Source organism: Somniosus microcephalus, chromosome 6 (genome assembly GCF_052327205.1).
Source record: "Somniosus microcephalus isolate GS21.2 chromosome 6, FLI_Smic_1.0, whole genome shotgun sequence".
NCBI lineage: Eukaryota > Metazoa > Chordata > Chondrichthyes > Squaliformes > Somniosidae > Somniosus > Somniosus microcephalus.
Window position 1 is genome coordinate 8,526,744 of NC_140992.1, and position 15,253 is coordinate 8,541,996.

The following is a 15,253-nucleotide window of genomic DNA, read 5'->3' on the forward strand; positions in this document are numbered from 1 at the left end:
ATCGGAAGCAGAAGGGTTTGCAAGATGCATCACAAGCAGTTAGCAGCACAGTATTAGACACTCCCACTGGAACACCTGATCAGGAATACCAAAGGGAGTGTTATCCCTGGAAAACCCAACACCAAATGTCTACGCTGTGTCTGCTCTTATCATTCCCTGCCAGGTCAATTCCCTATCTTGTCCATGGCAGCAGGAAAGGGATTCCCCCACCCCCCCCACCCCCACCCCCCCCCCCAACCCACCCCCCCCACCCCCACCCCACAGAGTGGGATACTCCGGGATGTCACCCTGGTCTACTGTTCAATTGCATGTCAGCCATGGCTCAGTGGGTAACACTCCCACCTCTGAATCAGAAGGTCGTGGGTTCAAGTCCTACTCCAGGGCATTAAGCACATAATACAGGCCGATACTCCCAGTGCAGTGCTGAGGGAGAGCTACAATGTCGGAGGGGCTGTCTTTCAGATGAGACATTAAACCGAGGCCCCGTCAACCCTCTCAGGTGGGCGTAAAAGATCCCGTGGAACTATTTCGAAGAAGAACAGGGGAGTTATCCCTGGTGTCCTGGTCAACATTTATCCCTCGACCGACATCACTGAAACAGATTATCTGGTCATTACCACGTTGCTGTTTGTGGGAGCTTGCTGTGCGCAAATTGGCTGCTGTGTTTCCTACATTACAACAGTGACTACACTTCAAAAGTACTTCATTGGCTGTAAAGCGCTTTGGGACGTCCGGTGGTCATGAAAGGCGCTGGAGAAATGCAAGTCTTTCTTCTTTCTTTTTCAACCAAATTCTAAAAACAGATTATCTGGTCATTATCACATTGCTGTTTAAGAGCATAAGAAATAGGAGCAGGAGTCGGCCATACACCCCCTCGAGCCTGCTCCACCATTCAATAGGATCACGGCTGATCATCGACCTCAACTCCACTTTCCCGCCCGATCTCCATATCCCTTGATTCCCCTAGAGTCCAAAAATCTATCGATCTCAGCCTTGCAAACACTCAACGACTCAGCATTCACAGTCACGGTAGAGAATTCCAAAGATTCACAACCCTCTGAGTAAAGAAATTCCTCCTCATCTCAGTCTTAAATGGCCGACCCCTTATTCTGAGACTGTGACCCCTGGTTCTAGACTCTCCAGCCAGGGGAAACAATCTCTCAGCATCTACCCTGTCAAGCCCGCTAAGAATTTTATATGTTTCAATGAGATCAGCCCTCAGTCTTCTAAATGCCAGGGAATTTAGACCCATTCTACTCGGAATGTGGAACTTGCTACAACATGGAGTGGTTGAGGCGAATAACGTAGATATCTTTTAAGGGGAATCTCCTTCAGCCCCACAATGCCCGCCCCCCCCACCCCCGAGATATCTGCGTTCCTCTAATTCTGCCCTCTTGAAGATCCCTGATTATAATCACTCAACCTTTGGTGGCCGTGCCTTCTGTTGCCTGGGCCCTAAGCTCTGGAATTCCCTGCCTAAACCTCTCCGCCTCGCTACCTCTCTTTCCTCCTTTTAAGACTCTCCTTAAAACATACCTCATTGACCAAGCTTTTGGTCACCTGCCCTAATTTATCCTTATGTGGATCGGTGTCAAATTTTTGTCTTAAAATTGTCCTGTGCAGCGCCTTGGGACGTTTTACTACATTAAAGGAGCTATATAAATACAAGTTGTTGTTGTTGGAAGCTAGATAAGCATATGAGGGAGAAAGGAATGGCAGGATATGCGGATAGGGTGAGATCAAGAGGGGTGGGAGGAGGCTCATGTGGAGCATAAACCCTGCATAGACCTGTTGGGCTGAATAGTCTGTTTCAGTGTTGTAAATTCTATGTAATAGGATGAGTTTTGGGATTACCTGAACTCTCACCAAGCTGTCTTGATACTTGACGTGTCCTTTCAATCAGACTAGGGGCAGGAAAGTTAGAATGGATGCAGGGTGAGGGGTATGGATTAGAATAGATGGAGCCGGGTTGGGATAGAATGGGTAGAGTTTTGAGTCACAAAAATCCATCTGCATCATGGTCTAACAGCATTAATACCGTCTTTCTCTCTGCATGCTTTGGTGCTCCTATATCGGTGGTTTTCTCCGTCTCACACACTCATCCTCACTCTCTCTCATCCCTCTGCACACCGACTCGAACAACTCTTTTTCTGTGCAGAGACCAGCAGAGCAATCCGAGCATTATCTCTGAAATCTCCTCCAGCCCTATAATCCCTCCTAGACCTCTGCTATCCGCCTAGTCTGGCCTTTTGACCATCCCCAATTCTAAATGCTTCACCATTGGTGGTCGTGCCTTCAGCTGTCTAGGTCCTAAGCTCTGGAATTCCCTTCCTAAACCTCGCCACCTCTCTACTTCTCTCTCCTCTTTTAAGGCGCTCCTTAAAACCTACCTCTTTGACCAAACTTTTGGTCATCTGTTCCAACATCTCGTTACATGGCTCCGCCATTCAATAAGATCAGGGCTGATCTTCTACCTCAACTCCACCTTCCTGCCCAATCCCCATATCCCTTGATTCCCTTAATATCCAAAAACCTATCGATCTCTGTCTTGAATATACTCAACGACTGAGCATCCACAGCCCTCTGGGGTAGAGAATTCCAAAGATTCATCACCCACTGAGTGAAAAAATTGCTCCTCATCTCAGTCTTAAATGGCCGACCCCTTATTCTGAGACTGTGACCCCTGGTTCTTGACTCACCAGCCAGGGGAAACATCCTCCCTGCATCTACCCTGTCAAGCCCTGTAAGAATTTTGTATGTTTCAATGAGATCACCTCTCATTCTTCTAAATTGTCGTGGTACATATAGGTACCAACAATATAGGTAAAAAGCGGGATGAGGTCCTAAAAGCTGAATATAGGGAGTTAGGAGGTAAATTAAAAAATAGGACCTCAAAGGTAGTAATCTCAGGATTGCTACCAGTGCCACGTGCTAGTCAGAGTAGAAATAGAAGGATCTTTCAGATGAATACGTGGCTAGAGGAATGGTGCAAGGGGGAGGGATTCAAATTCCTGGGACAATGCAACCAGTTCTGGGGGAGGTAGGACCAGTACAAACTGGATGGTTTGCATCTGGGCAGGACCGGGACCGATGTCCTAGGGGGAGAGTTTGCTAGTACTGTTAGGGAGGGTTTAAACTAAAATGGCAGGGGGTTGGGAACCTGTGCAGGGAGACAGAGGAAAGGAAAGCAAGGATAGAAGCAAAAGACAGGAAGGAGAAAAGCAAAAGTGGCAGTCAGAGAAATCAAGGGTGTAAATCAAACATGGCCACAGTAAATAATAATTCAAAAAGGTCTAAGAGTGTTAAAAAACAAGCCTGAATGTTTTGTGTCTTAATGCGAGGAGCATTCGTAATAAGGTGGATGAATTAGCTGCACAAATAGATGTAAATGGATATGATATAATTGGGATTACGGAGACATGGCTCCAGGGTGACCAAGGCTGGGAATCCAACATCCAGGGGTATTCAATATTCAGGAAAGACAGGCAAAAAAGAAAAGGAGGTGGGGTAGCATTGCTGGTTAAGGGGGAGATTAACACAATAGTAAGGAAGGATATTAGCGCTGATGATGTGGAATCTGTATGGGTAGAGCTGAGAAATACCATGGGGCAGAAAACGTTGGTGGGAGGTGTATACAGACCCCCAAACAGTAATGCTGAGGTTGGGGATGGCATTAAACGGAAAATTAGAGATGCGTGCAATAAGGGCACAGCAGTTATCATGGGTGACTTTAATCTACATATAGATTGGGCTAACCAAATTAGTAACAATACTGTGGAGGAGGAATTCCTAGAGTGTATACGGGATGTTTCCAATATGTCGAGGAACCAACTAGAGATCAGGCCATCTTAGACTGGGTATTATGTAATGAGAAAGGATTAATTAACAATCTTGTTGTGCGAGGCCCCTTGGGGTGGAGCGATCATAGTATGATCGAATTCTTCACTGAGATGGAGAGTGAAGTAGTTGACTCAGAGACAAGGGTCCTTAATTTAAATAAAGGAAACTACGATGGGATGAGGCGCAATTTGGCTAGGATGGATTGGGGAATGTTACTTCAAGGGTTGACGGTGGATAGGCAATGGCAAACATTTAAAGGTCGCATGGATGAACTACAGAATTTGTTCATCCCTGTTTGGCATAAAAATAAAACAAAAAAGGTGACTCAACCGTGGCTAACAAGGGAAATTAGGGACAGCATAAGATCCAAGGAGAGGACATATAAATTGGCCAGAAAAAGCAGCAAACCTGAGGATTGGGAGCAGTTTAGGATTCAGCAAAGGAGGACAAAGGGATTAATTAAGAGGGGGAAAATAGAGTATGAGAGTAAGCTTGCAGGGAACATAAAAACGGACTATAAAAGCTTCTATAGATATGTGAAGAGAAAAAGATTGGTGAAGTCAAGCATAGGTCCCTTGCAGTCAGACCAGGGGAACTTCAATTGGGGAACAAAGAAATGGCTGACCAACTGAATACATACTTTGGTTCTGTCTTCACAAAGGAGGACACAAATAACCTCCCAGAGATGTCGGGGAACATAGGGTCTAATGAGAGGGAGGAACTGAATGAAATCAGTATTTGTAGGGAAATAGTGTTAGGAAAATTGACGGGATTGAAGGCCGATAAATCCCCAGGGCCTGATAATCTACACCCTAGGGTACTTAAGGAAATGGCCCTAGAAATAGTAGATGCATTGCTGGTCATCTTCCAAAATTCTATAGACTCTGGAACAGTTCCCATGGATTGGAGGGTAGCTAATGTTACCCCACTATTTAAAAAAGGTGGTAGAGAGAAAACGGGGAATTATTGACCAGTAAGCCGGACATCGGTAGTGGAGAAAATGCAAGAGTCCATTATAAAAGATGTAATAGCAGAGCACTTGGAAAACAGTGACAGGATCAGACAAAGTCAGCATGGATTTACAAAAGGTAAATCATACTTGACTAATCTACTGGAATTTTTTGAGGATGTAACTGGTAGAATAAATAAGGGAGAACCAGTGGATGTGGTGTATTTGGACTTTAAGAAGGCTTTCGATAAGGTCCCGCATAAGAGATTAGCTTGTAAAGTTAAAACACATGGGATTGGGGGTAAGGTACTGACTTGGATAGAGAACTGGTTGGCAGACAGGAAGCAAAGAGTTGGAATAAATGGTCTTTTTCCAAGTGGCAGGCAGTGACTAGTGGGGTACCGCAGGGATCGGTGCTAGGACCCCAGTTATTCACATTATATATTAATGATCTAGACAAGGGAACTAGATGTAATATCTCCAAGTTTGCAGACGACACAAAGCTGGGTGGGCGTGTGTGCTGTGAGGAGGATGCAGAGAAACTCCAGTATGATTTGGACAGGTTGGGTGATTATACTGCATCTGCCATGCATCTGCCCAATGTGGATAAATGTGAGGTTATCCACTTTGGTGGCAAAAACAGGAAGGCAGATTATTATCTGAATGGCAATAGGTTGGGAAAAGGGGAAGTGCAACGAGACCTGGGTGTCCTTGTGCACCAGTCGCTGAAAGTAAGCATGCAGGTGCAGCAGGCGGTTAAGAAGGCAAATGGTATGTTGGGCTTCACAGCGAGAGGATTCGAGTACAGGAGCAAAGATGTCTTGCTGTAGTTGTACAGGTCCTTGGTGAGACCACACCTTGAGTATTGTGTGCAGTTTTGGTCACCTTATCTGAGGTAGGATGTTCTTGCCATGGAAAGAGTGCAGTGAAGATTCACCAGACTGATACCTGGGATGGCAGGAATGATGTATGAGGAGAGATTGGGTCGATTGGGCTTGTATTCACTAGAGTTTAGAAGAATGAGAGGGGATCTCATTGAAACTTATAAAATTCTAACAGGACTAGACAGACTAGATGCAGGAAGGATGTTCCCGATGGCGGGGGAGTCCAGAACCAGGGGTCACAGTCTAAGGATAAGGGGTAAGCCATTTAGGACAGAGATGAGGAGGAATTTCTTCACCCAGAGGAATGGTGAACCTGTGGAATTCTCTACCACAGAAGGCAGTTGACGTCAATTCATTAAATATATTCAAGAAGGAGTTAGATATATTTCTTGAGGCTAAAGAGATCAAGGGATATGGAGAGAAAGCAGGGACAGGATACTGAATTTGGATGATCAGCCATGATCTTGTTGAATGGCGGAACAGGCTCGAGGGGCCGAATGGCCTACTCCTGCTCCTATCTTCTATGTTTCTAAACTCTAGAGAATATAGGCCCAATCTACTCAATCTCTCCTCATAGGACAATTCCCCCATCCCAGGAACCAGTCTGGTGAACCTTCGTTGCACTCCCTCTTTGGCAAGTATATCCTTTATTAGGTAAGGAGACCAGGTGTGGTCTCACCAGGGCCCTATATAATTGCAATAAGATGTCTTTGCTCTTATATTCTCATCCTCTTTTAATAAAGGCCAACATACCATTTGCTTTCTTAATTGCTTGCTGTACCTGCATGTTAACTTTCAGTGATTCGTGTACAAGGACACCCAGGTCCCTCTGAACACCAACATTTCTCAATCTCTCACCATTTAAAAAATACTTTGCTTTTCTCTTTTTCCTACCAAAGTGGATAACTTCACATTTCTCCACATTATATTCCATTTGCCATGTTCTTGCCCACTCACTTAGCCTGTCTATATCCCCTTGAAGCCTCCTTGCATCCTCCTCACAACTTACATTCCCACCCAGCCTTGTGTCAGCAGCAGACTTGGTTATATTACATTTGGTCCCCTCATCCAAATCATTGATATAGATTGTGAATAGCTGAGGCCCAAGCACTGATTCTTGCGGTACCCCACTAGTTACAGCCTGCCAACCCGAAAATGACCCGCTTATTCCCACTCTCTTTTCTGTCTGTCAAACCATCCTCAATCCATGCTAGTATATTACCCCCAATCCCATGAGCCCTAATTTTGTTTAATAACCTCTTGTGTGGCACCTTATCGAATGCCTTCTGAAAATCTAAGTAGACCACATCCACTGGTTCCCCCTTATCTATTCTGTTAGTTATAACCTCAAAAACCTCGAACAGATTTGTCAAACACTTCATTAGCTGTAAAGTGCCTTGGGACATCCTGAGGTCATGAAAGGCGCTGTATAAATGCAAGACTTCTTTCACCTTTCATGTGTTCAAGGCATTCAAAGCACTTCACGACCAATAAATTCATTTTAAAATACAGCCTGTGTTGTATTGTAGGCAAGTGTGAAGCTAATTTGTGCCCAAGAGGGTCCCACGCATCAGTCAACGAGATAAATGACCAGCTGATCTGTTTTTGGTGATGTTGGTTGAAGGATAAATGTTGGTCAGGAAACCTGGAGATCTCCCCTGCTCCTCCTTTAACAGTAGCAAGGGACTGTTTACATCCACCTGAGGGGGCAGGTGGGGCCTGGGTTTAACGTTGCCTCAGATGTAATAGCAGAGCACTTGGAAAGCAGTGACAGGATCAGACAAAGTCAACATGGATTTACAAAAGGTAAATCATGCTTGACTAATCTACTGGAATTTTTTGAGGATGTAACTGGTAAAATAGATAAGGGAGAACCAGTGGATGTGGTGTATTTGGACTTTCAGAAGGCTTTCGATAAGGTCCCGCATAAGAGGTTAGCGTGCAAAATTAAGGCACATGGGATTGGGGGCAAGGTATTGACTTGGATAGAGAACTGGTTGGCGGACAGAAAGCAAAGAGTTGGAATAAATGGGTCGTTTTCCGAGTGGCAGGCAGTGACTAGTGGGGTACCGCAAGGATCGGTCCTAGGACCCCAGCTGTTCACAATATATATTAATGATCTGGACGAGGGAATTGGATGTAATATCTCCAAATTTGCAGACGACACAAAGCTGGGTGGGAGGGTATGCTGTGAGGAGGATGTCGTGAAACTCCAGTACGATTCGGACAGGTTGGGTGATTGGGCAGAAACATGGCAAATGCACTATAATGTGGATAAATGAGAGGTTATCCACTTTGGTGGCAAAAACAGGAAGGCAGATTATTATTTGAATGGCAATAGATTGGGAGAAGGGGAGTGCAAAGAGACCTGGGTGTTCTTGTGCACCAGTCGCTGAAGGTAAGCATGCAGGTGCAGCAGGCGGTTAAGGTGGCAAATGGTATGTTGGCCTTCGTAGCAAGAGTACAAGAACAAGGATGTCTTGCTGCAGTTGTACAGGGCCTTGGTGAGACCGCACCTTGAGTATTGTGTGCAGTTTTGGTCACCTTACCTGAGGAAGGACGTTCTTGCCATGGAGGGAGTGCAGCGAAGATTCACCAGGCTGATACCTGGGATGGCAGGAATGACGTACGAGGAGAGATTGTGTCGATTGGGCTTATACTCACTGGAGTTTAGAAGATTGAGAGGGGATCTCATCGAAACCTATAAAATTCTGTCAGGTCTGGACAGACTAGATGCAGGAAGGATGTTTCTGATGGCCGGGAGTCCAGAACCAGGGGTCATAGTCTAAGGATAAGGGTAAGCCATTTAGGACTGAAATGAGGAGGAATTTCTTCACCCAGAGAGTGGTGAACCTGTGGAATTCTCTGCCACAGAAGGCAGTAGAGGCCAATTCATTAAATATATTCAAGAAAGAGTTGGATATATTTCTTGAGGCTAAAAGGATCAAGGGGTATGGGGAGAAAGCAGGGACAGGGTACTGAATTTGGATGATCAGCCATGATCTCATTAAATGGCGGAGCAGGCTCGAAGGGCCGAATGGCCTACTCCTGCTCCTATCTTCTATGTTTCTATGTTTCTATAGACGGCACCCCCCGACAGTGCAGCGCTCCCCTCAGTACTGAGTGTTGGCCCAGATCATGTGCGAAAGAGGGGTTAAATTCTCGGGCTAAAGATGAAAATAAAACGCTGCAAACAAATGTTTGGTCTCTAACAACCCGTTCAAAGTCAGAGGGTGTCAGATTACAGCGAGCTGTGGTCTGTGGTGAGGCCTTGATTAGGCCTGTGATTTTTAACCACAGTTTCCTGCCTTGGCATCTCAGCCTCTACCACTTCCTGTCTCCTGTATGTTGCTAGGCAATCTGAGGAGGGTTTTTTCCCCTTCCTGCAAGACGGTCTTTATCTGAATAACACAGCCAGTGCTGTGCATCTGTTGGCTTCGGCTGATGCTTGACTGACAGTCCAGAGCGTGAGGTGGGGGTCAGGACATTTAAACTGTGACACACGGGTGTTTCCCCTATCAACAGAAAACGCTGGAGAAACTCAGCAGGCCAGGCAACATCCGTGGAGAGAGAAACAGAGTTAACGTTTCAGGTCAAAACTCTACTTCGACCTGAAACGTTGACTCTATTTCTCTCTCCACGGATGTTGCCTGGCCTGCTGAGTTTTTCCAGCGTTTTCTGTTGTTATTTCGGATTTCCAGCATCCGCAGTATTTTGCTATCGTGTTTCCCCTATCACTTCCCTCTTCCATTTTTGCATTAGATTTAATGAGGGAGACTTATTTTTTTCTCTTCTTAAATCGGAGATGTGCAGAAATCCTGACCTGGCGTCCCACCCCTCTCAGCATCGGATCAAGACTGGCAAATGGCAAATGTAATTCCTATCTTCAAATAGGGGGATAGAGCTAACCTGGGGAACGATAGACGTAGGAAAGATACTAGACATCAGATACCAAAACATCTGCAGATGGAGAATACAATGAAAATAATCTGCCTGGATTTCTAAAAGGTCGTGTTTAACCAACCTTCTTTGAAGAAGTAACAGAAGGAATAGACAAGGGCAGTGTAGTAGATATGGTACTCATAGACAATAACAACAACAGCTTACATTTATATAGCGCTTTTAAAATAGTAAAATGTCCCAAGGTGCTTCATAGGAGCTTTACCATAAAAAACTTGTCACTGGGCCACATAAGGAGATATTAAAACCTACCTCTTTGACCAAAAGCTTGGTTGAAGAGGTAGGTTTTAAGCAATCTTAAAGAAGGAGAGAGGTAGAGAGGTTTAGGGAAGGATTTCAAGAGCTTAGGGCCCAGGCAGCTGAAGGCACAGCCGCCAATGATGTTGTGCTTAAAATTGGGGATGTGCAAGAGTTCAGAATTGGAGGAGCGCAGAGATCTTGGAGGCTTGTAGGGCTGGAGGAGGTTACAGAGATGGGGATGGGCAAAGCCATGGAGGGATTTGAAACAAGGATGAGGATTTTTAAATCGAAGCGTTGCAGGACCAGGAGCCAATGGAGGTCAGCGAGCACAGGGGTGATGGGTGAATGGGACTTGGTGCGAGTTAGTATATAGGCAGGAGAGTTTTGGATGAGCTCAAGGTTATGGGGGGTGCAAGATTGGAGGTCCACCAGGAGAGCTTTGGAATAGTCGAGTTTGGATGTAACAAAGGCATGGATGAGGGATTCAGCAGCAGTTGTGCTGAGACAGGGGCGGAGTTGGGTGATGTTACGGAGGTGGAAGTAGGCGGTCTTGGTGATGGAGAGAATATGGGGTCGGAAGCTCGGCTCAACGTCAAATAGGACGCCAAGGTTGCCAACAGTCTGGTTCGGCCTCTGTCGGTGGCCAGGGAGAGGGATGGAGCCGGTGGCTAGGGAACGGAGTTTGTGGTGGGAACTGAAGATAATGGCTTCAGTCTTCCCAATATTTAAACGGAAGAAATTTCTGCTCATCCAAGACATTCAGAAGGTCTTCGATAAGGTGTCACATAAAAGACTTGTGACAACAGTCAGGGTGTGTGGAGTCAGGGTTGAGGCAACAGAATGGATTGAAAGACAGCTACAAAACAGAAAACAGAGGGTAGGAGTTAAGGGAAGTTTCTTGGACTGGTGGGAAGTGGTGTCCCACAGGGATCAGTGCTGGGACCACTTGTTCATAAATGATTTGGACTCAGAAATTAGAAATATGATAAAGTTTGCAGATGATACCAAATTCTGAGGTATACCAAATAGTGTGGAGGACTGCGTCAAGGATTTGAGTACAGGAGTGAAGAAGTCTTATTCCAATTATATAGGGCCTTGGTGAGACCACACCTGGAGTACTGTGTACAATTTTGGTCTCCTTACCTAAGGAAGGATATACTTGCCATAGAGGGAGTGCAACGAAGGTTCACCAGACTGGTTCCTGAGATGGGGGACTGTCGTATGAGAAGAGATTGAGTAAACTAGGCCTGTATTTCTTTTGAATTCAGAAGAATGAGAGGGGATCTCATTGAAGCATACAAAATTATTACAGGGCTTGATAGGGTGGATGCTGGGAGAATGTTTCCCTTGACTGGGGAGTCTAGAACCCGGGGCCACAGCCTCAGGATAAAGGGTAGGTCATTCAGGACTGAGATGAGAAGAAATTTCTTCACACAGAGGGTGGTGAATCTTTGGAATTCTCTACCCCAGAGGGCTGTGGAGGCTCAGTCATTGGGTATATTCAAAACAGAAGTCGATAGATTTCTGACTAGTAAGGGCATCAAGGGATATGGCGATAGGGCCGGTGAATGGAGTTGAGGCAGAAGATCAGCCATGATCTCATTGAATGGCGGAGCAGGCTCGAAGGGCCGAATGGCCGACTCCTGCTCCTATTTCTTATCTTATGTAAAATAGAGGAAGAGGTAAACAGGCTAGGCTGCATTTACTGATTGGTGTTATGCAATTCATTCCTAATGGGTTAGTGTCGGTCCTAAATTAATGCTGATTGGAAAACCTAACCCTCTGTGGCCTAAAAATTCGGTTGCTTTGCGCCTCCCATTCACGCCCTAAGACCACGAAATTTAGCAGGATGTTAGCGGCTGCAGTAACCGTTAGCGCCCCGCGGCGCTGTGCGCCAGTGATGATGTCATCGCCGTGCGCAGCGTACCGCTCGTGCCGATCTTCGGTAGCGCCCCCTGACTTACCGCCAGACGCTATGTCCGACGGGGTCAGAGGGGCCTACCTGCGGCCAGGGCGGCGCTAATTAAAGGTGAGGTGCCGGGCGGCCATTTTTGTTGCTGGCCTCCTGCCAGCACCTGCCCCTGTTGCCATCCCCGGCCTCCTGAGCAGCCCCCCTGCAGAGTGCCGGCTGCGCTCCGTGAGCCTGGCACTTCTCTCGAGTGCCGGGCTCTTTTGCCGGCACTCTGATCCCTGGTGGCCCAGCTGGGCCCCGGGTCGTGCTGCACCAGGCCCCTCCCTTTACTGACGGGAGGAAGGCCTGCGTAGTGCCGCGATATTCACTCGCAGCGCCCCAAGAGGGAGGCGGGGCACTTCCAGTAGCGCCCCGCTTCCCTCTTGGGGCGCTACCGATGAATTTCGGCCGCAGGGGCGCTAATTTCTTCGGCAAAGTTAACGTCCCAAAGGGGGCGCGACTCAATTTTCCCCCCGTGTGTCCAGCGCCCACCAAATGAGCTCACTGCAGCTCTACCTGTGCAGCGTAGATAAAGGGCAGCACTGAGTGCTGGCTGCGCCACACCCAACTGAACTGTGTACCCAAACACCTAGGCTGTGTCAGCTCAGCTAAGCTGGTTGCCTCCGAGTCAGAAGGTTGTGGGTTCTCGTCCCACTCCAGAGACTTGAGCACGAAAGTCTTGGCTGACACCCCCACTGCAGTGCTGAGCGAGTGCCGCACTGTCTTTTGGATGAGACGTTAAACCGAGGCTCCGTCTGCTCTCTCAGGTGCACTATTTCGAAGCAGAGCAGGGGAGTAATCCCCGGTGTCCTGGGGCCAATATTTATCACTCAGTCAACATCACTAAAACAGATTATCTGGTCATTATCACATCGCTGTTTGTGGGAGCTTGCTGTGCGCAAATTGGCTGTCACGTTTCCTATATTACAACAGTGACTACACTTCTAAAGTACTTCATTGGCTGTAAAGTGCTTTGGGACGTCCAGTGTTCGTGAAAGGGGCAATAGAAATGCAAGTCTTTCTTTTTAATCGTACGCTCACCTCTGGGTCAGTAGGTTGTGTGGGTTTGAGCTCCACTCCAGAGACTTGAACCCGTCAGCAAAGAAAGAACAATAGTCAGCACCTCTTATCTGGATCATAAGGTCTGATTTGAATAAGTCCAGAGTCCTCTTCAGGATAAAGATAAAATGTCAGCTATTGCGCCATCTAACTTAAACTGGATAACAGAAAGCTCGGGGGAAATTCTTACTGAGGTCTTCAAGATTCTAAGAAAGAAAAAGACTTGCATTTCTATAGCGCCTTTCACGACGTCCCAAAGCGCTTTACAGCCAAGTACTTTTGAAGTATAGTCACTGTTGTAATGTAGGAAACACAGCAGATAATTTGCACACAGCAAGCTCCCACAAAGAGGGATTTGGGTGTCCTCGTACACGAATCACAGAAAGTTAACATGCAGGTGCAGTAAGTAAGTAGGAAGGCAAATGGTATGTTAGCCTTTATTGCAAGGGGGTTGGAGAGCAAGAGTAAGCAAGTCTTGCTGTGAGACCACACCTGGAGTACTGTGCACAGTTTTGGTTTCCTTACCTAAGGAAGGATATACTTGCCTTGGAGGGGGTACAACGAAGGTTCACCAGATTGATTCCTGGGATTAGAGGGTTGTCTTATGAGGAGAGATTGAATAGTATGGACCGACACTCTCTGGCGTTTAGAAGAATGAGGTGATCTCATTGAAACATATAAAACTCTTAGAGGGATTGACAGGGTAGATGCTAAGAGGTAGTTTCCCCCTGGCTGGAGAGTCTAGAACTAGGGGGCATAGTCTCAGGATAAAGGGGTCGGCCATTTAAGACTAAGATGAGGAGGAATTTCTTCACTGCGGGTTGTGAATCTTTGGAATTCTCTACCCCAGAGGGCTGTGGAGGCTGAGTCTTTGAGTATATTCAAGACAGAGATCGATAGATTTTTGGAATCAAGGGAAGAAGGGATAGTGCAGGAAAGTGGAGTTGAGGTCGAGGACCAGCCAGGATCTTATTGAATGGTGGAGCAGGCTCGAGGGGCCGAATGGCCGACTCCTGCTCCTAATTCTTATATTCTTATTAATTCACAGGGCGGGGCCCAGCCTGTACAGACGTGGTGCTCTGCTGATGAACACAACCCTTCTCAGTCACCGTGCTTAACGAGAGCAGGGGCGGCCATCGCCTCCTGTGGAGCAGCATTCGATTGTCAGTGTGCGGAGCACTGTAGTGTCCCCATACCATCTGGCAACATAAGTCAGTTAAATCATTACAGTTCTGTCAAGTGTATCAATGGAGAGCCTCAGAGCCAAAGAAAATCACTCCCCACCCCGACACACACTTCAGCCCGCGTCACTCTCCTGGGTCAACTGTGCTACACCGCAGCTGTCCGACAGCTCCCGGCCATTGAAGTCATCGCTCGGGGTGGGGGTGGAGGGGGTGAAGAGAGAAGAGTGGGGAATGTCGCTATGAAGGGTCTCCCTGGAAACGTTTCATCACCGCAGCAGACTGCTAATCTGGAGCTGCTCCAACCAGTTCTACAGAAGCGTCCAGACCATAAACGTCAACCCAAGCACTCCCTTTCCCTCACCAGATAACTGATGGACCTGGGGGGGGGGGATTATTTGTATTTCCGACATGCTCTGTTTTTATTTCAGGCAGTGCTGCGAATTAGTTATCCAGAATTCTCTCTCCTTAAAAGGCTGTGCATGCTGGGGAACAAGTGCAGCTTTCAAGATGGAAACAGCAGGTTTTAAGCAAGTGCAGAGGCAGGGAAACCTGTGACATCTCGAACATCTTCCAGTTCTGACGAAAGGTCATCGACCTGAAATGTTAACTCTGTTTCTCTCTCCACAGATACTGCCTGACCTGCGGAGTGCGTCCGACATTTTCTGTTTTTAAGACTGACTTGCATTTATATAGTGCCATTCAGGGCGTCCCAATGCTATTAATTACTTTTGAAGTGTAGTCACTGTTGTAATATAGGAAACTCAGCAGCCAATTTGCGCACAGCAAGCTCCCACAAACAGCAATGAGATAAATGACCAGATAATCTGTTTTTAAGTGGTGTTGGTTGAGGGATAACTATTGGCCCCAGGACGCCGGGGAGAATTCCCCCGCTCTTCTACTAAATAGTGCTGCGGAATATTTTACGTCCACCCGAGGGAGCGGACGGGGCCTCGGTTTATCGCCTCATCAGAAAGATGGCAACTCCGACACTGCCGCTGGTCTCTGAAGGAGAGACAAAAAAGCGAACAGCCGGGGTTCCCACTCCGGATCCCACTCCAGCGACTCCTGTGTAGGGGTCAGGTGAGGATGGGGTCAGGCTCGGCTACACTGCTTTCTACCCACATCCCAACTTCAAGACGATGTGATTAGAATGTGAGCAACTGTGACAAAATTGTGGGGAAATTTG

General features: G+C 46.9%; 1 protein-coding gene across 1 annotated transcript in view; it reads right to left on the minus strand.

Annotated features, from left to right (window-relative positions):
- The window catches only part of dvl3b (dishevelled segment polarity protein 3b), a 187,358-nt gene that overhangs the window by 133,058 nt on the left and 39,047 nt on the right, over positions 1-15,253 (minus strand). The window lies entirely within an intron of this gene.